Here is a 23,238-nt window from a genome sequence, read left to right on the forward strand (position 1 = left end):
TCTGTAATAGTCATCATCCTCCTCATCGTCGGATTGGTTGTTGCTTAAAATGGGTCGACCACAAGCAAACCCACGAAGTTGGCCTGTGCAAAGGGTAAAAGATGATGACAAATAAGATTTATCAGAACTACCACTGGTTTCTCCACAAGGGAAGAACGACAGTCATAATGAGGCTCCAACCTTTCCTTCACTTCTCTTACGGGCCGTGACAAAGTTCTCATCAGGTAACGAAATTATTGGTCATACTTAATGTATTGTTGGGTGAAGTAACATGACACGTAAAGATAACCCTATTGGCAACCAGATTGTTTAACATAGAATAATGTATCCGAATAAGAGTTAGGTTGGGTTTTATATGTAGGGTTAATGGTATTTTGGTAAATTTAGGGAAATCTAAGGGCATTTTTGTATTTTCGAGAAAGTTTGGCCAAACAGGGTCTAAGGGAGGTCAAACCAAGATTCTAGACGGATGATTGAGATTTTGGGTCAAAATGTGAAGGGTTGAGATGGATCTGAGTGCATAGGGTGGTTTTGCATGTGTGGGCTAACGAGATTAACCAAAATGAAATCTTTTTAGATGGATGGGTAAACAAGGGTATTTTTTGTTGAAATTTGACAGGGTGAGTTTATGAGCATTCTAGGTTGAAAGGTGGGGTTAGATTGGCCCAATTGGACCCATATTAAGTGGATTTGGAAAGGTCTTAATTCAGTCAATCTAAAGCTTTGAAATAGAATCTTGTTGTGATATAGTGGTAAATATGGGTATTTTGAGATGAAGTTTTACAGGTGGGTATTTTAGAGTATTGGTGATTTGGTAGTAATGTCTAATCGGTTTGGAGGTGTCAAGATTGTGAGAATTTTAGTCAATTATAGGATTAGGAACAAAATCTTGGTTTGATGGAAGGGTAAACGGGAGAATCTTGGATTGAAACATTATGGGCAGGTGTTTTGGTGTGTCTATGGCTCAATTATATGGTTTGATTGGATCAGATGTGTTTGTATCAAGAGGATTTGGATTGTAGGTGTTTTAGGCTGAGGAATGGGTCAAAATGGAATCTTTGCTTGATGATAGGGTAAACAGAGGAATTTTGATTTGAGATTTTCTAGTAGGTAATTTAGAAGGTTTTGGCCTTTTGGGTCTGACAATTGTGCCTGATGTAATGGTCGAGGTGTAAACGAGGAGTTGGTCGAAGCCATTGGATTAGTATCATATACGTTTAATGGTGGATTCAAGGGCTTTTGGGCTGAAAGTTGGGTTTTGGGGCGTTTCAGAGATGTTGGATGGGTCTGATCAGGTGTTTGGCGTAAATTGGAGCTTCATGTAGTGAACCGAGCAAAAATTGAGTGTTGACAATAAGAGATAGTGGTTACTTAGCTGTCTTGAACCCTCTATACATTGAAGTCTCAAGAAAAAAAAACCCAAAACTTGCAATGCAGATCTCAAAACCAATGATTCTTCCCTCACGGAAATCCTTGAGTGGGTTTTGATGATGCACAATCTGGCCGGTCTTAGCTGTCGATGATCTTGCCTCTAAACTGAGTAACAGGGACCTGAAACGGGAGGAGAGGAGAAGCTCCGGGGAGAACCCGGCGTAAGGGCTCCGAAGCTCAAGTTAGAATCCTTCAAAGGCAAGAATAACCAGATAGCGCGAAAGTTAGCATACCTCGTCCCTGGGGGGGTAGAAGCCTTTTATAACCACCTCGCGCACTCACTTCCAGGCCTCCGTTAGGTCGGGCATGATTACTTCTGAACTCCTGCCAGTTCGGGTGTCATTTCCTCTGGTCGGACAGAACCGCCACTGTTCCTTTTGTCGGAGCCGTCTCTGCGGCTAGTGACGACGGTTGCAGGTGGCGGTGGCGGTGGCAGGAAGCCGTTTGAAATGCGGCTGTCAGGCATCAGATCCCAAGTCAGTCAGGTACGTCGCCCTTGGATAAAGATGTCCTTGGTGTCGGGTACGTTTGGCTGGCCTGGTGCTTTGGAAGTGAAGTGTTGGAGTGGCGAGCGAGGTGCCTTGAGTTCGGTTTGGAGTGTTCTGAGCTGCCACGGGTCAGCTCGGGTCAGCTTTGTGAGGCTTGGGGCCCAGTATGGTTCGTGCTCCTTGCAGGGAGCTCGGGTTCTCAGTAGGGAGCTCGCTCTTAATAGCGAGCTCGGACTCCCAGTAGGGAGTTTGTTCTTAATAGGGAGCTCGGTTTTTAGGGAGCTCGGGTTCTTACTTGGGGAGCTCGGACCCTTAACAGGGAGCTCGGGCTCCTAGTAGGGAGCTCGGATTTAGGGAGCTCGGGTTCTTAGGGAGCTCGGGCTCCTAGTACCGAGCTCGGACTTGGGGAGCTCAGGTTTTAGGGAGCTCGGACCTTTGATAGGGAGCTCGCTATCAATCAGGGAGCTCAGGCTCCTAGTAGGGAGCTCGGATTTAGGGAGCTCGGGTTCTTAGAGAGCTCGGGCTCCTAGTACCGAGCTCGGACTTAGGGAGCTTGGGTTTTAGGGAGCTCGCTCTTAACAAGGAGCTCAGACTAAGTACAGCGGTCTGGAGTTCGGGCTCGGTAGTGAGTTTGGACTTGCTTCCGATGTTCGCTTTGGGTGCTCTACTGTCCCGAGCTGCTTGCCTTTGCCACGTGTCGAGCAATCACGAGGTCGGGCTAAATTTCCCTTCATCAATTGCCCCCCACTCCCTGTGACAACGGTTCCGTCTTGGCGCGGGGAGTTTGCAAGGTAGCAGGAGGGTTTTGGTCCGTGCTGAGCGCGCTTGCTCTAATTTGATTTTCAAAAAAGGGCGTGCATTTGGAAGTCGTGACGGCGGTTGTTCGGGAGTTGCGCTGCAGACGCTTTTATTGCGAGGAGACGTGCACCGTTACCCCGTCAGTTTCGGGAAGACGCGTGCCGACACCTGTCCTTTGACAAGACGTGCGCAACGTTCCGTCAGTTTCGGAAAGACGTGCGCTGATTGGTCCTGGAAGACGTGCGGCTTAGCGCGGCTGCGGGCCGTTGGATTGGCTTCGATCTGGGCCGTCGCTTTCCGTACGCTGTGGATATAAATAGTGCGCGGGGGGGGGGGACCCGTCCTTGCTACTGTTGTACATCTTGAGCTCGCGCCTTAAGTTTCAGCTCGCGTCCAGGCTTTTCAGCTCGCGTCCCAGGTCTTCTTGCTTGTTCGAGTTCTCGCGGTCTGCTTCAGTCTTCTTCCTGGGTGAGTGTTTTTGGAATCCCGTTCCGTTTCACGATGTCTGGTTTGGGGGGTTCAGACTGTTCAAGCGAGTCTGATGTGGGTTCTACGAACCAGTTTGCGTCTCACGGTAGTTCAAGTGAGCCCGATGTAGGTCCTGAGGAAGGGGTCGGGCCTACCACCCGAGGTGCTTCGGGTAGGTCGGCATCCACCTCCTGTCGTGGCCGGGTTGTAGATCAGTTCGGCCCTTCGACTATGACGCTTGAGGAACTTCAAACCCTCGTAGACTACTACAACTTGCCCAGTGAGTACGGGTACTTTATTCCTTCGGGCAGCTTTCCTTGGGAACACGGTCCTGATGAGATGGTGATTTTCCGGGAACAGCTCGCGGCGGGGCTGCGACTGCCCTTCCACCCTCTTCTTGTCGAGGTCCTAAACCACTTCGGTGTGACGGTTGGCCAGCTTCATCCGAATTCTATTAGGAACTTAGTGGGAACGATCTCTTTATTTTGCGACGAGAACTTCCCTCTGGATCTGGAGATTTTTTCTATCTTAATGCTGAAAAAGCAAGTGGGTCCCCTTCCTGGGCGTAGGCGGGCATACTACCTGTCCCCTCGTCCGGGCTTCAAGCTCTTACGCGGACTCCCCAATAAGGTCCCGGCGTGGAAGCGGGACTATTTCGGGGTGCGAAGTGCGATGGGGTGGCCGTTTCAGACCGGCTGGGGGGTGGCCGCTCCTGATTCCGGCATCACACTTGATGAGGAGACGGCGAAGGGCCTCCGGCAATGGGCGCGGCTTGGGCTGGATTGCCAATGGTATCTGACGGAGGCCAAGCTTATTGCTGCGGGCCTGAGTTCGGGTAGGTTCTTTCCCTAGTGATCTTATCTTGCTCTTCTTTTACGTCTTACTGATGCCAAACTCCTTTTCGCAGGTACAATGGATTCTCGAGGGTCCCGAGGTGCGCACTTGTTCGAGGGGATGAAGAGGAGAAAGCGGGTGGCCAAGCGAGCTCGCGCCGAGCCATCCCGAGCTGCGGAGCCCGAGGTGCCGGATTATCCGGCAGAGGAGCCCGAGATGGTTCCTCCTATGCAGGATCCGGCGGGGGCTCCTTATGCCGAAACCACACACACGGGGGCTCCCGCCTATTCCGAGTCCGCTCATATGCGAGCTGGGCCGTCGGGCTCGGAGGCCCCGGGGGACTTTAGGAGCGTGCTGTCGCCTGTGCATGCTCTTCAACGGAGTAAGGAGGCGATGTTTCCTGAGGATGTTGCGGCGTGGACCGAGCTCCCTCTGCACCAAGTGGCCTGCCGTGCCGTTACTCATGCCATGGTGGTAAGTGATCCCTTCTTTAGAGCTCGGCTTCTATTCTTTTATTCGTTTCTCTAATCTCGTTTTCCTTTGATAGGTGAACTCCTCCATTCACGCCTTGGCGAACCAGGTGGAGAAATGCTCGCGGCAGGCGCGAGCTGCCGAGGAGAATGCTCGTGCTGCTGATGCTGCTGCTCGCCGTGCGCGGTCTAGGCAGGCGAGGTCTCAGAGGGATGCCGAGGCCATGGGAGTGGTGGTGCAGCGCATGGCGGAAATGAAGCTGGACTTGGAGCACCAGGTCGAGTATCTTCAGGAGGATATCAGGGAGAGGACTTAGATCTTCTCTCAAGGCATCGAAGATGCGAAGAAGAAGGCTGGCAACGATTACATTGCTTCGCCAGATTTCGATGACCTGATGGTAGACTCATACAGGAGGGGTTTCAAGCTAAGTCGGTGGATGATCCGGAATACGTACCCCGACCTCGATACCAGCGCCATATCCACTTCACGCATCACTCCGGAGATGGCTAATGCTGCGGATGCTGAACCAGACTCCGAGGGGGAGGCAGGTCCTTCGGGCGTTGTCGGAGAGGCTTCTGATAACGATGAAGTAGCCCCGGGCTTGTGAATGTACACTTTTTTTTTTAAATGTACACACCTATTTTGAAATGAAATGTCTTTTTGTTCATGTACTGGTGTCTTCGAGCTATATTCTTTTGCAGAACTGACCATTTCGGTCCTTCAGTTCGTTTTATGAAATGACTTCGGCGTACTTGCCTTGGTGGCCTATAGATAGTACCTTCTCAAGTTGACAACGTTCCATGCTCGGGGTACTTGTTTCCCTTCTAGGGTTCCGAGCTCGTATGCTCCCCCACCGAGTGTTTTCATTACTCTGTAGGGTCCTTCCCAGTTCGGTCCAAGTTTCCCTACGCCGGGTTCGGGCACCATGACCTTACGGAGAACCAGGTCGCCGATGCGGAAATTCCTCTTTTTTACTCGCGCGTTGTAGTACCGAGCTACCTTTTGTTGGTAAGTCGTAGTTCGGATGTGCGCGAGGTCTCTCACTTCGTCCAGTAGGTCGAGGTTGGTGCGTAACTCGCCCTCGTTTGTCCGTTCGTCGTATGCTTCTAGTCGCAACGTAGGCACTTCGATTTCCGCCGGGATCACTGCTTCGGTGCCATAGGTGAGGTTAAAGGGGGTCTCACCCGTAGCGGTCTTTTCCGTGGTTCGGTGTGCCCATAAAACACTTGGTAGTTTGTCTGCCCACAAACCTTTGGCTCGGTCCAATCGCGCTTTCAGTCCGCGGAGGATGGCTCTGTTCATTACTTCTGTTTGGCCATTTGCCTGCGGGTGTGCGACCGATGTGAAGTTCTGACTAATTCCCATTTACTAAGTGTTCGCCCGGCTAATCCGCTTTATTGCTATTATTGTTGTGCTGTACAAAGTTTCTTAAGTATCCGCGACGGATGAGCCCCTCTATCTCGTCTCGGAGGTTATTACATTGCTCAGTACTGTGACCGTGGTCCCTATGGAAACTACAATACAAATTCTTGTTTCTTTCGTTCGGATTTCCCTTTAGGCGAGGTGGCCATTTCACGAAGGGGGCGTCCTTGATCGTCATTAGGATCTCGGTCTGCCTCGTGTTCAGTGGCGTGTAATCCGTCCGAGCTGGCAGGGGAGCTCGGAACGATTGGTTCGGTTTTGGGTCCCGGGCCGGGTTTTTCGGTCGGCCGAGCTAGAGGGCTCGCCGTCCCTCTTTCTTTTCTCGTTTCCGCCCTCGGTTCTTTGGTTGATTTCCTCCTCCGTCCTCATGAACTTGTCCGCGAGCTTGAGGAACTCGGCCACGGTCGCGGGCTAGTTAGCTACCATGTGCCACTTGAATTCCTTGTGCGTCACCCCTCTTTTTGCTGCGGCGAGCTGTACCGCGGGGTCTAACCGAGGTATCTGTAAGCATGCCTCGTTGAATCGTTTGATGTAGCCCCGTATGGGTTCTCCTTCCCTTTGGACTACTCCGAAGATGCTTTCCTCTGCTCTGGGGCACCGTTTGCTAGTGACAAAGTGTGCAGTGAAGACCTGCACGAACTGAGCCCAACACTTTATTGATCCGGGAGCCAGGTTCATGTACCAAGTGCGGGCTACCCCCTTGAGGGTGGTGGTGAAGGCCACGCACATGCATGATTCGCTGGCCCTGGCGAGGTGCATTTGGGACTGGAAAGCGTCCACGTGGTCATTGGGGTCGAAGGATCCGTCGTACTCGTCTAGGGGCGGGAGCTTGAAATCTCTAGGCAAGGGGATTGCCAGGAGTTCTGAGGCTAGGGGGGAAGGAACTGAGAGAATCGGGGCGACTCCTACCTCGTCCAAGCTCGTCTCGCCTTTGCCTCTGAGCTCGGATAAGACGCGGGTGGCGGTTCGTCGACTTCGACGGCGTCTTCGCTGCTGAGTGGGCCTTGTGTTGGCGCTGCTGGCCTCTGTGTTGCCGAGCTCGATGGGCTCGGAGTGCTGGTAGTCCGCTGCTGCCAGTGCGCCGAATCGGTTTCCCACCAGTGGGGACTCCGGTTTGGAGACCCGAGGTGCTGACCTCGCGGGCGAGGTTCCTGATCCGCCTGCGAGCCGCGAGGCGGGGATGACTTTTCTTTCTCTCCGGCCTGGGGACGAGGCCTGGCTGTTTGGGGGATTCTGGGGCCTGGAGGCCTTTCCTTGGTGGAGGCGCCCATCCTGCGGAGAGGCCTTTACTGGCTTCGGGGCAGGGTGGCGAGGTGGAAGTAGTGGTTGGTTCGGTGTCAGTTGGGGAAACTGCTGCTGATAGTGGTATTGGGAGAGGTTGTGCAACACTTGGTGCTGGTGAAGCTGGTGTTGCTGGAACTGCTGCATCTGGGCTTGCATTGCCCGCATGCATTGCATTAAGTCGTCCAACCGATTTTGGCTAGCTGCCAGGGGGACGGCGGTTGGTTCAGTGAAGGTAGTCTCGATGGGAAGAGGGAAGGGGATGCTTGCGGAAGGTAGGCTTACAGGTGCCACTGCTTGTGGCGTAGTCAGATTGGGGATCCCATCCACCGTGAGGGGGATGGTGAACTGCCCAACACACACCACGGGAACTTGGAGCTGTTCCCCGGTGGTGTTTGTCTCTGTGCCGCGTCCGGCGTTGCTGGATGAGGCCATGAGTAATGAGTTTTTCAGAGAAGGAAAGGGTATGAAAGTTTTGGAGGGAGGCTTTTTGAAGCGATTCCCACAGACGGCGCCAATTGATGATGCACAATCTGGCCGGTCTTAGCTGTCGATGATCTTGCCTCTGAACTGAGTAACAGGGACCTGAAACGGGAGGAGAGGAAAAGCTCCGGGGAGAACCCGGCGTAAGGGCTCCGAAGCTCAAGTTAGAATCCTTCAAAGGCAAGAATAACCAGATAGCGCGAAAGTTAGCATACCTCGTCCCTGGGGGGAGTAGAAGCCTTTTATAACCACCTCGCGCACTCACTTCCAGGCCTCCGTCAGGTCGGGCATGATTACTTCTGAACTCCTGCCAGTTCGGGTGTCATTTCCTCTGGTCGGACAGAACCGCCACTGTTCCTTTTGTCGGAGCCGTCTCTGCGGCTAGTGACGACGGTTGCAAGTGGCGGTGGCAGGAAGCCGTTTGAAATGCGGCTGTCAGGCGTCAGATCCCAAGTCAGTCAGGTACGTCGCCCTTGGATAAAGACGTCCTTGGTGTCGGGTACGTTTGGCTGGCCTGGTGCTTTGGAAGTGAAGTGGAGTGGCGAGCGAGGTGCCTTGAGTTCGATTTGGAGTGTTCCGAGCTGCCACGGGTCAGCTCGGGTCAGCTTTGTGAGGCTTGGGGCCCAGTATGGTTCGTGCTCCTTGCAGGGAGCTCGGGTTCTCAGTAGGGAGCTCGCTCTTAATAGCGAGCTCGGACTCCCAGTAGGGAGTTTGTTCTTAATAGGGAGCTCGGTTTTTAGGGAGCTCGGGTTCTTACTTGGGGAGCTCGGACCCTTAACAGGGAGCTTGCTCTTAACAGGGAGCTCGGGCTCCTAGTAGGGAGCTCGGATTTAGGGAGCTCGGGTTCTTAGGGAGCTCGGGCTCCTAGTACCGAGCTCGGACTTGGGGAGCTTAGGTTTTAGGGAGCTCGGACCTTTGATAGGGAGCTCAGGCTCCTAGTAGGGAGCTCGGATTTAGGGAGCTCGGGTTCTTAGAGAGCTTGGGCTCCTAGTACCGAGCTCGGACTTAGGGAGCTCGGACCTTTGACAGGGAGCTCGCTCTTAACAAGGAGCTCGGACTAAGTACAGCGGTCTGGAGTTCGGGCTCGGTAGTGAGTTTGGATTTGCTTCCGATGTTCGCTTTGGGTGCTCTACTGTCCTGAGCTGCTTGCCTTTGCCACGTGTTGGGCGATCGCGAGGTCGGGCCAAATTTCCCTTGATCAGGTTTGATGTATTTTACAAAATGGCAACTATTGGTGTTGATGAACCAAGCTTTAAAACCTTATATTTAATGCAAATGGATGAATTGAATGGTAAAACTGCAGAACATGTAGCTTTTCAAGACACTGCTTTAGCAATCATCCATGGGAGGAATAAACAAGGTGCTAGGTCAAGTGTTTCTCATGCCATTGTTGCATTAAAATCTATGGCAATTACAATGAGTACAGTAAGAAAAGAGATTTGCAATAGGGATTTGGAATGTGAATGAGGAACATGTGACTTTGGATGAGATTCTAGCATTTTCAATGCAAATGCGTGCATTTTCAGGCTTGAGGTGTAATTTCAAGCTTAGCCCCATCACCCTAGATTTTAAATTTAAAATTTTGATCTGGATTGAGATGGAAAAGAATTGTAGTATTGTTGTAGAGGTGCGAATAAACATACGGGAGTTTTGTAATAATAGAATCTAGGTGGAGATGGGGATAGCACTTGGGATGTAGTGGTTTTCACAACATTAAGAATTTTCTTTTTATAGCTAAGAAAACAATTCATTATCTAAAACCACTAATACATAAAAGGTCCAACACAAATCTCTACGAAAAGACTTGGCCTCCCTAGCCATAACATGAGCAGACATGAATAAAGTTCTATTTACAAAAACAAAAGAAACGTGATTTAAGGTTTTTCTTAGAAAGAGAATTTTGTCTACAATCTCAAAACATTTCCACAAAACATCCGAGTGAAGACCATTCAGAGTATCAGCGCAGTAATCAGATCTAATAATTATTGACAAAAAAACCTTTACAACGAGCTTTCTTCACTTTTATACGTGCCTGTTTGGCAAGTCTTTTCCAAAAGATCTGTTACAATATCTGATGGTTAAAAGACAGAGTGAGCTTTTGCAAATAGATCTTGAAAGATCAAAGATTTTGTTTGAAATATTTTACATAGATCTCACAAAAGATCATAAAAACTAGAAGACCGTTTGGTAATGTGAATGTCTTCTGTATGGGCCAATAAACCTTTCATTTAAAATGTGGACCTACACACATTTTCTAAGGTGAGACCCATATACCATTGGTGGACATGTATGTGGAGCCCACGTACATTTTACAAGGTGGCCCTGACATACCATTGCTGGACATGCATGTGGGGTCTATGTGTCGACATGTATGTGGGGCCCACATACATTTTACAAGGTGGGCCCGACATGCCATTGGTGGACATGCATGTGGGTCCATGTGTGGACATGTATGTGGAGCCCACATACATTTTTCAAGGTGGGCCCCACATGCCATCGGTGGATATGCATGTAGGTCCATGTGTGGACATGTATGTGGGGCCCACATGCCATTGGTGGATATGCATGTGGGTCCATGTGTGGACATTTATGTAGGCCCCACATACATTTTACAAGGTGGGTCCCACATAATACCTAATGTGGGCCCCACATACATTTTCAAGATGGGCCCCACGTACCATTGGTAGGTCCCACTTACACATTCAAATAGTTTTTTTGGAAAGATAACTCATTTTCTTCCAAGCATATGCATCGTACCACATGTTTGAAGAAGACGGGGCGCTAAAAGATTGTAAAACTTCATTTGAAGCTTCATGAAAAAGCTCAAATTTGGACTTCCGACGTCTTTTGTGGGCTGTAGTTTTTCCCGAATAAATCATTCTATTGCCAAATGAAAAAAGTCAAGAATTCAGGCTTCTAGGCTTCTAAACAGCCCGAAACCCATGTGGAAAGACTTGCCAAACGCAGCCTACATTTAATAATAACTAAGTGAATTCTTTATGTTTGGGGCTTTGTATCCGTTTCTTTGCTCATCTGTGCATTCCATACATACATCAATCATATATCATGTGGAAATTTTGATTCATGTTCTCCCCTCTTGTTCATGCATCTTTACTTGGCAAAATGTAACTCATGACCCCCCACCCCACACACACAAAAAAAAAGAAATAAAATAAGCTTTGAGTCTCTAAAGCAGGGTTAGTAAACCATAATCATTTTTCTCCTCTCTGCTTTCTTCACTTTTTTAAATTATTCTAGTGCCATGTTGATATGTGCTTTTGATGGAAGCACACAGCCTCTGGATAGTCCTTTGTATTAATTAATTCCACACCCTCAATCTTCCTTGTTCATGCAGAGAATTGGGATGGGTGAAAGCTTTCCATGGTTCATAGACTCTGCTCTTTGCATTGGTGTCATTCTACATGGGCTTTGTGGCTCAAATTATCATTCTTCAATGGTGTTTATTGGCTTTGAAACCGGCGGCTCTCACAACCAGGCAGTTGTGTAAACTCTCATGAATATAAATGTCACAATCAAGGCAGAAATGCTGATTACATTTGGGGCATGCAACTTTACATGGTCCCAATTTATCATTTTCATAAATGGGCTCTTGAAATCCTATGATAATTATTTTTTTCTTTTTTTGCCACATTCCATATAACTTCCATTCAAACGGTTCAGTTAATTATTTAATTTTGACAACTAGGCTGTGTTTGGTTGCAATGCAAATAAATTTGCACTGATGCAAAATTATGGTAGTACAAATGATTTGAGTGTAAATTCTGATCTATTTTTGTTTTAAATTTTAACTTATTTTATTTAATTTCAGTATAAATGAATTAAATTAAGACATGAAGCAGAATAAAGTAAAATCAAAGACGAAATTAAACGAGAATTTACTTTTTTTACATTTACACTCCCATGAAGCATAGGTAATATTGATTAATGATCATATCTTTCGAGCTAAGATGACAAATTACAAATGGAAGGGCAAAAACGATACAACGGAATAACTACCTGATCTGCCTCCACGTCAAATTAGTAATTGAAGTGGATTATGTCTTATAAATTAAATTGCAAAGGAAACGGGGAAGTGTAGATGGACAAGGATCAGACATGGGTTAATCTGGCTTTAGATTACATTAAAGAACGCAATGTAGCATTTAGGGGTAGGACAAAAAAAATTGTTGGCAGAAATAATTAGACAATGTACCATTCGGCCCTTAGGACGAGGATAGAGATAGAGAACCCATCTTCATCGCGGACCAAGGATGGAGGTTAAATTTTTTTCCCTAACAAGAATCAGGGTAGGGGAGGGGTAGCATGGTTTTGCAAACCATCATTGACTGGGACAATCAGACGATTTGGCCTTGAAACCTACTGCACAACCAAAGGAGCTAATTTGGGGTTCCCTAATGTCAGCACCTGAATTTTGTCCGATACATCATCTAAACCCCAATTCCCCCAGATTCCTGATCGGCTGCTCCCGATTTCTCTGAAACACTCGGAAACCCAAAAAGCCCGAATTTTGCCTAGAGGGCCTTCATATCCACTATTAAACCTGCCCGAAACTGGTTCGGTGGCCTTGGTCAATCCCTATCAACACCTCGATCACTAGATCCGATACAACTATCAGACCCAAGACCTCCAAAACACCTACCCATGAAATTTCAACCCAAAATCCCCCCGTTTACCCCTTCATAAGCGAAGATTTCATTCCAACGCCTCTCGTTAGTCTAAACATTTAGAACCCAGATCCCCTTTATATTAACACATCCGAACCAATCAAACCACACCATTAAACTCTAGATACATCAAAACACCTGCCAATAAAGTTTCAACCCTGGATTCCCCCATTTGTCCTTCCATCAAACAAAGATTCCATTCCAACATCTTCTTCCTTTGAGCGCAAAATCAGACTGGCGGCAATTTGGCAACAAACCCTCCCTACACAGATCTCTCTCTCTATCTATCTATCTCTGTCTTTCTTTCTCTCTCTCTCCCTTTTTCCTCTCCTTCTTCTTCTTCCACCTTTGGCCAGTCCTGTTCATTGCCTTCTCAATGAGAACAAGGAATTTCCAGTGGTGGTACTCTCCGAGCATTCTCACTCAACTTTGGCCTATATCTCAACCGTAGCCCAATTCCATCTTCTTGTGCCACTTCTCTTCCCCTCTCCATCATTCAAGGCTTTCCATAAACAATCAACGAACCCCCCTTGTTCTCTGCATTGGCTAAGTAGAAATCATATCAATACCCGATCCTTGCGGCTGCCTTCTTCCCAATCACACCAAACTCCACCCAGGCGAGACCGAATTTGCTCCTCACACCTGGCGCCTCACACGCACACCCTACCATGCATTGGGAACATTTCCCGCACTTATTAGTTATTATTTATGGGAGATGTTCCAAATGCACGGTGGATGTGCATGTGAGGCACTCGAGCAGATCCCGTCTCCACCCAAGAGATGGTTGTTTTGTGCTGAAACTATGTTTACCGGCATCGAGAACTGGATCTACTCCTCACACATGGGCACCTCATAGGCACATCCACCGTACATTAGGCGTGAATAATATAATTTATAAGTGAGACGTTCCCGATGCGAGATGGGATCTTCTCCTCACAAATGGGTGCCTCACATGCACATTCACCATGCGGTAGGATGTGAGTGTGAGGAGCCGGTGAGGCGCCAAGGGTGAGGAGCAGATTCGGTCTCTTTCATTACACGGTCGGTGGTATGATAACATGTCAATTTGATTGTCACGTGGGCAAAATCAGTTACAAATTTTTGTCTTTCCTAACAGCCGCCTTCTTCCCCAGTCTCGTACAAAACCCCCACCCAGGCGAGCTGAAATTCTGTTCACCGGCATCAGTCAGGGCCAGACTAGGAGCTTCGAACGTTCAAACTCCCGACGATAGCATCTGAAACCTCCCTGTTCCCACAGTCCGGTTGAGCAAGATCGAATCTCATCGTTGCTGTCCGAGAGGTCAATTCGAAACGAAGTGAATTTGCTATTGCATGCTATAAAATAACCCAGGTAAGTTTCTTTCTAATTTACATCTCTGTTTTTAGTCTATTTTATTTTTCTTTCTTCTCTACTACTATCGGTGGAGGTAGAGACGATCTACTACAGAATCGCTCTCTGAGCAGGTTTTTGGATGATCTCGTCTCCGTCATGACTTGTCATTGCTTTTGTTGGATAATGGGTTTGATTGGTTAATTACATGAGAAATTGCATCTGCTACACACTTGATTGTAAAATTAGCTTTTCTCTTACAAAACCCAGTTTTGAACTTGTAATCTTTGTATGGGGTTTGATACCGCGCAAAGCACGCATGTGCGGCGCAATGAGACGCACTTTGCTCGCACTCGCGTGGCTCGTGAACGGCTTTGGTTTTGGTGCGATGTTGACCGTTGATCACCGTCGGTTTGTCCCACTTTAGAAAATTATAAGCTTTGTTTTCACTATTTTAATAGGAGCTTTTTACACTACTCAGGAGAGTATGGGGTTTGATACCGCGCAAAGCATGTGCGTGTGCGGTGCAATGAGGCGCACTTTGCTCGCACCCACATGGCTCGTGAAGGACGGCTTTGGTGCCTTCTCTGAACAGTCACAATTTCAAACATTGTGACTGTTCAAGGTGCCTTCTCTGAACCAGCACCTACCTTTTCTTCATACCTTTTCATAAACTATTTAAGGAGCATGAATCAGACTTAAAAAACACACATTTTTGAAATTCACTTTCTCTCTCTCTCAGTCCGGTTTGCTACAGTCTCACAGAAGGTTTCTTTGGAGATTCTTCATCTTTGTTGGTTGTAGATTCTTGCCCAAGGTTCTATTATATCTTGGGAACGAATTTGCCTGTAACCCAACAGCAAACTCAGTGAAACTGAGTGGGGGCAAATAACATTCTAAAGACAGTGTCTTCAGACGCGCCTCAAAGCTTCTCCTCCAAAGTTACAGTGACCCCATTTCCCGGTTTTTGTTGATGCTCGTTTAGTAGTTATTTTTGTAATATGATTGTTATCTCTTCTCTTATTGCTGTTATCCTTCGGTATCGATGTGTTTATTTGGGTTTGTTTTCCGTTCTTTGAATTTAAGATTGGTGGGCATGAAAACTCTTATGTTTCGGTACTAGTAATCTATTTATACATTTTGACTCTTCTTGTCTCGGCTGTACCGAGCGCATTTGCTTCCTTTTGTGTCTGTGCTGGGGTTTATCTGAAATTGGATCCATCATTCACTTATTAAATAAAACCGGAATTGGAGATGTATGTTATTCTATCCTAGTCACTGGATCCCTTTTTCATCAATAAGTTGCAGGTTTCTAAATGAAATTAACACAGTAAAAGAAAGTGGGAGGGAAGGGTGACTATGAAGAAGTCCGGGAAGAGCTCAGGAGTTTCTCCCATTACAGATCCGAAATGAGAGAGGACAGAACAGGGTTGAATTGTTTGATCAAAAAAATATAATAAATAAATATGTACACATTTTGCAAATAGGGTGCAGCAATAGAACTAGGAGTAAGAGAGGAAGAAAAGCAATTGAAAGGAGAAATAATATAATAATATATAAAAAATGAATGAAGTAAAAAAGTATATAAAAAAAAAGAGAAAAGAGAAAAATAATAATGATAAAATGCAAGGTTAGTGCTGAGTTTATTAAGAGTTTGCGCAGAGAAGCAGAGTTTATTAGAAGTTTTGTAACCTACTTACTAATAGTTTTGTGTTCCATATTTTGAGCAGAAGGTTATAAATATTGTGAAGCTTTCATATGCTATTTTTTTTTAATTAAAAGCTTATAAATATTGTGAAGATTTCATATGTTATTTTTTTAACTCAAAACTTATAAATATTGTGAAGCTTCCACACAGTATTTTTTTTTTTCTTTTTGAACTCAAAGTGTTCTTTTCAACTATGACAACAGATTATAAGGTAATTGTATGAACCTAGAAAGGAAAAGCCTAACTTGTTAAAGAAACCAGAAGAAGCATCTGCAGTTGGTGCTGTCTGTAGACATGACATTCCTTTACTTTTGTTTTAGCAACAAAAATTATACTGTAATTGCACCTATAATTTTGATCAAATGTTGTAGGTACCGCTCTTCAAATTAGCTAATTAATTTCCATCATTCCATGAAGAAACAGAAGAAACAAAAAGGACTGGTTGATGATGAACTTTTTCAAACCTCCAGTTCCACTTTCCCAAAAGATCCACATTAAATAACTTCAATTTCTTGACCCCTTGCGCCTGTTCTCCTTGGGAGCACAAACTTAGTTCCAATGGACATGGTGGATCTCTTTCTCCTCCTCCCACCCTCTCCAAAGGAAGTGTCTTTGTAACATTTCAATTCTGTGAGCCACCTTTGACGGAATTGGGGTCAATGAGAGGAAGCAGGGGGGAAGGTTGGCTAGGAAACTCTTTAGGAGGGTGAATTTTCCCACCAGGGAAAGATATTTGGCTTTCCAAGAAGTAAGCTTCCTTTTCACACGCTCCACGACAGGATCTCACACCAAAGAGGATGTACATTTAGCTCCCAGAGGGAGACCTAAATAAATAGTAGGTGGAAAACCAATCCGGTAGGCTAACACCTCTGCTAGTTCTTCTAAATTCTCGACCCTTCCCATGGGGATTAATCTGCTTTTCGACCAATTAACTTTCAAACCCGACACTACTTCAAACCAGCTAAGAACCCTAGCAGCACACCAAGCTGATCCACATCAGCATCAATGAAGCAAAGGCTATCATTGGCAAATTGAAGGAGCTGGGCCCCTTCCCACCAGTAGTGACTTCAAATCCATTCCACAAGCCCTCTTCATCCACTCTATGGATAAAAAGGGTTAAAATTTCTATCACATAGATGAAAAGAAGAGGGGAAAGGGGGTCCCCTTGTCTTAATCCTTTGAAACTTTTGAAGAAGCCCACCGATTGTCCATTCATAAAGACTGAGAATTTTGGGGAAGTGATACAAACCTTTATCCAATTTCTCCATTTTTGGCCGAAATTCATTCTTTCTCAAAAAGAAATCCAAACATTTCCGGTTAACATGACCGTAAGCCTTTTCCAAGTTAAGCTTACATAATAGCCCTGGCCTGCCTTACCTTTGCCTAGAGTCTATCAATTCATTTGCTGCTAGCACACTGTCTAGCATTTGCCTACCTGACAAAAATGCAAACCCATTCTTTTCTATTACAACATTTAGCACCTTCTTGAGCCTCTCTTCTAGGACCTTTCTAGGATTTTGTAGAAACTACTTAGTAAACTGATTGGTCTGAAACCCTTAATGTTGGTTGCACCTTCCACCTTTGGGATGAGGGAGATAAATTTGTTATTCAGACGTCTTTCCATCGAGGAACTTTGATGGAAATCTTGGAAAACCTTCAGTAAATCCCCTTTCACTACCTCCAAACATTGTTTGTATAAAATGTTGTTGAGTCCATCCAGACCTGGAGATTTATCTATTCCCAGATTTTTTACCACTTGCCAGATTTCATCCTCTGAGAAGGGGGCTTCCAGCTCCCTTTGATGATCAGCTGAAAGTCTCTTAATTAATATCTTCTGGTACAGGTCTTGTAACCCAACTTTCTTTGAACAGATCCGAAAACAATTTAGTAGCAATGTTTTTCATTTCTGTCCAGATTTCTGCCTCTTGCTCTTCTGGTATTTGCTGTTGGCTTCTCTTGCTGTTCTGAGTTTTGAATCTTCTAATTTGTATTTAAATTTCCAGCGGCGGCGGTAGATCGATTAGTTGAAGTTTCTCATACCAGCAGCATCTGAATCAACCTCCCATCAAATATTTTGTGATTTTCTCATCATTTTCACGGATCTTGGCATCATCCTCGTCGCCTATCTCAATTCCTTCCACTGCCTGTGTCCCTCCTCTTGACGCATTCCTCATTTAAGCTATTGGTTACAAATTACAACAACTCGGTGTTTCCCCTGTGTCGTCCATTGAATTCAGGCCAATGTACAAAGAAGTTAAATTATATTTTCTTGGAGATAGAACCATCGCTATTTCGTGAAATCAACTTCTGAATCTCTAATTTGAATCTCCGATTTGATGAATATTGTCGATGGTGTTGCTTTGACTCTAATTTGATGAAGTGATTGCTGGGTAGTTCGGTTTTTATTATTTAGTTATTTGGAATGGTAATTATTTGTTTTTGCACCCTGAGAGGTGGTTGTTTAGTTGGTAAATGCTAGGACACCGGAGTTGGAGAATGTGACTAATCTGAACCCTTGGGTGGATAGTGTTTAGTCGAAAGTTAAGGGTTAAGTGAATAAATGATTTGTCATTAAAAGAAATAAAAAAAGGGTTATAAGAAAGAATAAAAAAGATGGAGAAGAACAAGGAAGACGTTAGAGGGGATTAGATCTCTATGCTGATCGAGAAAATTAAGGGGGATGCTACAGAACTTGGTGTTTGGGCATGATAGATTAGAGTATATTTGGAATGAAGATAATAATAAAATAAGGTAAAAAAAGAGTCATAAAAAAGCAAAAAGAAAAGGGAAAAGTCAAAATAATAATAATAATAATAATAAACAATAAAATAGAATAAAAATATATGGAAATATAAAAGATTAAAAAAATATACTAAAAAATAATAATAAAGCAAATAAACAAATTGGGTTGCATAAGAAAAATAACAAAAAAATATATAAATAAATAAATAAAAACAAAAAAATAGAAAATATAAAGAATAAAAAGTAAATTATATAATCAAAATAAATAAATAAACAGCGGGATGAAATAAAAAAATGTTGATGGATACAAGACATTAAAAGAATAATAATAAATAAAATATGTGGTTTTCTTTTGTTGATTGGTTGCTTTCTCTATCATTATCCTGATTGTTGATTGATTATTTGCCTTTTCGCTTTATGCTTGTTTGGGTTTTTCATGTGGGCCCCACCTATTGGACCCGGGAGAGGGGTGCCTAACCCCTTCCCTCTCCCATCCGAGTCTTACTTGGATTGGTGTAGTTAGTGCCTTGGGTCTTGTAGTCACTATCGAACCAAAATATTTTTGACGCCATTCTCAGAGGTCCCTTCACCTCCATTTCCATAGCTGATGGGTGGCGACTCCATTCCCAACCCAAGTGGCAAGTGAGCCGGTTTTCCGATGCTCACACATGTGATCCAACTTATTGTTTTTGTCATCCTTTCGATTGGTCGGTTGGGTTGACATTTGCATTGATGAACTCCTTCGTATAGGCCCAAATTATTTTTAATATTTCCAATGGAGGAAGGAATTTATTGTTAAGTATTTTGTCATTCTGTTTTTCCGTAAGTGCTAGAAGATGGTCAAGACCTTCTCCCAAAACCAAAGTACTCTTTCCTCTACTTTTTCCTCCATCATGTCCTTCCACCAGTCAATTAAATTCCATTGGTTATCCCTTAACTTAAATGAGTTATTCGAATCCCATAAGGTCCAGACCTCGTGTGCCAATTGGCATCTTGTAAAAATATGATCTCTGTCCTCCTCCCCACAGAAAGCACAGTCCAGGGGGTATTTCTACCTCTTTTGTTAAGATTTTTCCTAGTTGGGATATTGTTTCTCACCAGAAGCCACATGAATATTTTGATCTTTTCCAGACATCATATTTCTTGTTTTTTTTTATTATCTTTAATGTTGTTTGGTTGGGAATCATGTTGTTTCTCATGAGATTGTATGCTGATCTTTACATTCGGGCTATTTCCCCATATCATTCTATCTTCTACTTACGAGTTGGAATATGCATTGCCTTAATTTTTTCCATTATTTCCAAGGGCACTGGTCTCGGTATCTTATTTATGTGCCATTGCTTAGTGATTAGGTTTATGACTTCCCCTACTTTTAGGTTAAAGTTCTCTTCAGTCCAGTCCCTATTTAGGATTACATCTCTTAGAGGTTTGTCCAATACCCAGTTGTCTGACAAAAAATTGCAACGCGATCCATTTCCTATGATCCATCTGGTCCCCTTCTTCACTGGTTCTTTAGCTTGGTTAATTTTTTTCCAAACCCAACAGCTTGCTTTTGGGGCTTTGTGATTTAGGAAGTCCGTTTGTCTTAGGTATTTGTTTTTAACTACTTGGACCCAGAGGTTGTCTTGGTTGGCTAGAATTGTCCATGTCAATTTCATTCGGTTGGCAGTTGGCTTGATTTATTTGTTTAAACTTTCTAATTCCTAGCCCTCTATTATTCTTTTTTGCACATACCGAGTCCCAATTTATTATAGCAAAAGTTTGTTGTTTTGTTTTGTTCCCCATAGGAAATTTCTTTGGGCTTTGTCCATCTCTTTTGTAGTTTATAAGGGGATCCTGAACATGGTCAGCTGGTATTGGGCCATACTGCCCACTACCGATTTGAGGAGTGTAACTTTTCCTCCTAAGGATAACATTTTGCTCTTCCACCTCTCCAACTTTTTCTTAATTCTTTCCAGAAGATCTTTGAAGGTGCTCTTTGTGACCCTTTTATTAATGATAGGGGCACTCAGGTAGGTTTCCTTTCTATTGTCAAGGTATCCTCGCCGCTCGAGCTAGTAATCTTTGAAATCATTGGGGCACATTTTTTGAGAAGATCATCGAGGATTTTTGGAAGTTTGGCTTTTTCCCTGAGGCCAGTGTGAATTTTCCCAGCATATCTTTAATTTCATAGCAAGTGTCAAGGTTTTCTTTCGCAAAAATTAGGCAGTCATCTGCAAGATGTAATCTAGGAATTTTAGGGCCTTCTCTTGTTATGTTAATTCCTAGATGAGAGGTTTTTTCATGTGCTTTTCTCTATAGATATCTGGCCTCATTGCAAATTACAAAATGACAGGGGGACAGGAGGTCTCCCTGAATGAGTCCTTTACTTGGCTTGAAGCTGTTTGTTGTCACACCATTTACTAGGATTTGGTAACTTACAGAAGTCAAACATTCCATCACCCATCCAATCCATGTAAGCTGTTTGTCGGTGCACCATCTGTAGAATTACCAGAGAAGTCAAACATTCCTTTCTTTTGGGGGATGAGAGCTAGAAAAATCTTATTCAGTTCCTTAGTCATTCTGCTATCATGAAAGAAGGCTTTGACTGTATTTATGGTTCATTCTCTGGTAATTCTCCAGATTTTTTGAAAAAGCCTGCGTTTAAGCCATTAGGTCCAGGAGCTTTTAAGTCTCCAGTGGAGGTGAGGGCATCCCAAATTTCTTTATCCTCAATATCTTTTATGAGGGTACATTTGTCTTCTTCTGAAATTGAAGGGTTTATAGTGCTTAAAAACAAACTACGTTCTTGGGTTCCTCCAGTATATAGTCTTTCAGAGAAGCTTTCAGTTAGCATTTTTTTTTAACGCTGTCGGGGTCTATAATCCAGTTATTGTTCTTGTCTTTCAGACCCCATATTCGATTCCTGCTTCTTGTTAATGTAGTAGTGTGAAAGAATTTAGTGTTTCTTTCTCCGCACTTTATTGTTGACCTGTCAGTGTGATGGTGGCCAAACTTTGTTGGGAAGTGTAGGGATTAAGGCCCACTTTCCATTTTGCGAGAATTAAGTAATTCCCATTTAGGGCGTACTCATAGTCCTCTTTCTCAGCAAAAGCAAGTAAAAAAAATCCATTACCTAGGGTTTTAATGCATAGTCTACTGGTGATATTCCACGAGTTCTTGGCTCTCTGGGTGATGTCATTTATCGCCACTTTTTCTCCAAGCACTTTCGTTTGCAAGCACAGGGCCCATTTGCTCAGATCATTGTTGACCTTCAAGATCCCCTTTCAGCAGTGCACCTCCAATCCCTTTTCAGGTTGTCTATGAAAACCTCCTTCTTTCTCCCATCTTTTTCCCTATTGAAGGACTCAATAGTGATTTCCTGGATTTACGTTGTTCTCCTCTCATCTTCCCTCTTTCTTTCTTCGTATTTTGTAAACACCAGGCTTGTATGTTGTCTTCTCGCATCTGTGCATATTTATACCCCTTCTTGCCCTTTTCCAGAGATTGGTAGGTGAGGTGTGTTTGAATTGATCGTCTGAAGTATCTTCTTTTCTTGGATGGTAATAACTTCTCGCCGGAATTTTGATATTCCCTCCTTCAATAGCTGTAGGCTTTTGATGGACTTTTTTTTCCCTTCGTTGCATTCATGACTTTCAGGGGGCAATTTAAATTTGAATCTGAGTTTAAATACTCTTCTGCATTCTCATTCCTTTTAGTCCTTGAGATTACACCTCTCTCGACTTTCTCCACTGTGTTGCCATTTGGATTCCAATGAGTTTTTTCTTTGTTACCCTTTGGGCGGGAGCTGAACGGGAGGCTCTTTCTGTGGATAGATCTTTGACCATCACATCATCTGGCGTATTTGAAATTTTCTGCATTGTTGCGCTTCCCGTAGAAGTCCTATTAGGTCCAAGAGTAATGATTACTCCATTCTCTCGAGCTTTCTTGTCTTCATTCCCACTTTTTCCGTTGTTGGAAAAATCAGCGTTTCTCCTTTTCCTCACTTTGGTTTCTTTCTGGTGGCCTGGGTGGGGGTGATGGTTCTCAAGTCTTCCTCCTCCTTACTGTCCCCCATCTTTTTCCTCCTCCCCTTGAGACAACTTTTTCAGCACCATCTATCTCCAAATCTCTCCCCTCCTCACTGTCACTCTTTGTCGATCAGGTCTCCATCACCCTCTCAATGATCACCACAGTTCAATGATCACTTTTTGTGTTTTCGTTTTGCGAAACAATCTGTTTTCAGAGCTCTAAGAATTCCATATCCATTTCCAGTCTATGGTTTTGCTCCATTCTTTTGGACTTGAACCCATCTCTTCTTTGGTTGTTGCTTTGTATCTTGATACTCTTGTGTGACTTCAACAGCATGGAAACTGCACTAACACTCTCTGCATCTGGTTCACCTACTAAGATGGAATTCAATTGTTCAGTTCAGTTAAATAATTTTTGATAACTTTAAATTGTCATGGTTACTGCATTTACAGAATCCATCATCATCATCTAACCCTTAACCCAACTATATGGGGTTAGCTACATGAATCCTGTTTTGCCATAGGATCCATGACCATAAAGAGTTTGGCAAAAGTTCTATTACTTCCAGCTAACACACTTTGAATTCTAATGCTTTCCTAGATAGTTCTTATAAACCATGCTTTATTTTATCATTTCTTTTCCTTTGTTTAATATTTTCTTTGTTCTTAATATGCATGGAGTGTAAAGGTGTATTGTGATGTCAGATTTTACTTTCTGATACTACTGGCTACTATTCTTAATTCCCTTTCTCCTTGGGCCTAGTCATGGACAATCATGACCTATTATCTACAATTTGTACACCAATTATTTAACCCCATTATAATAAGCTTGAACCTTTTCTAATCCACAGCTCTGTGAAGGACAACTATTTTACATTGTGCTGCCCTTAAATGATAGCAAAATTTTTGGCATCTAACTAGTCATATGGATCTAGCCAAATGAATGAAAGACCTACCTACCATCAGTGAAGGTACAAAGTGTTGGTCTATCCTACAAAAGTTTATCAGGCAAAACCAAGATGCTGAAATTGAGGAAGAAATGTTTTAATTATCTATATTTGATGTGTAACTCCAGAAAATTAGTTCC

The 23,238-nt window shown here is 44.3% G+C and overlaps 1 long non-coding RNA gene across 2 annotated transcripts in view; it reads left to right on the forward strand.

The window, feature by feature from the left end:
- Positions 1-13,447: 13,447 nt before the first annotated feature.
- Positions 13,448-23,238, forward strand: part of LOC104597478 (uncharacterized) — a 37,861-nt gene continuing 28,070 nt past the window's right edge. Inside the window, exons 1-2 of one of the 2 annotated variants that reach the window (XR_016078377.1) lie at positions 13,448-13,712; positions 15,771-21,436. This is a non-coding gene — a long non-coding RNA (uncharacterized LOC104597478). The remainder of the gene's footprint in view (positions 13,713-15,770; positions 21,437-23,238) is intronic. The other variant, XR_016078378.1, reaches the window with a different exon arrangement.

Source organism: Nelumbo nucifera, chromosome 7 (assembly GCF_055504915.1).
Source record: "Nelumbo nucifera cultivar China Antique chromosome 7, China Antique-T2T, whole genome shotgun sequence".
Lineage (NCBI taxonomy): Eukaryota > Viridiplantae > Streptophyta > Magnoliopsida > Proteales > Nelumbonaceae > Nelumbo > Nelumbo nucifera.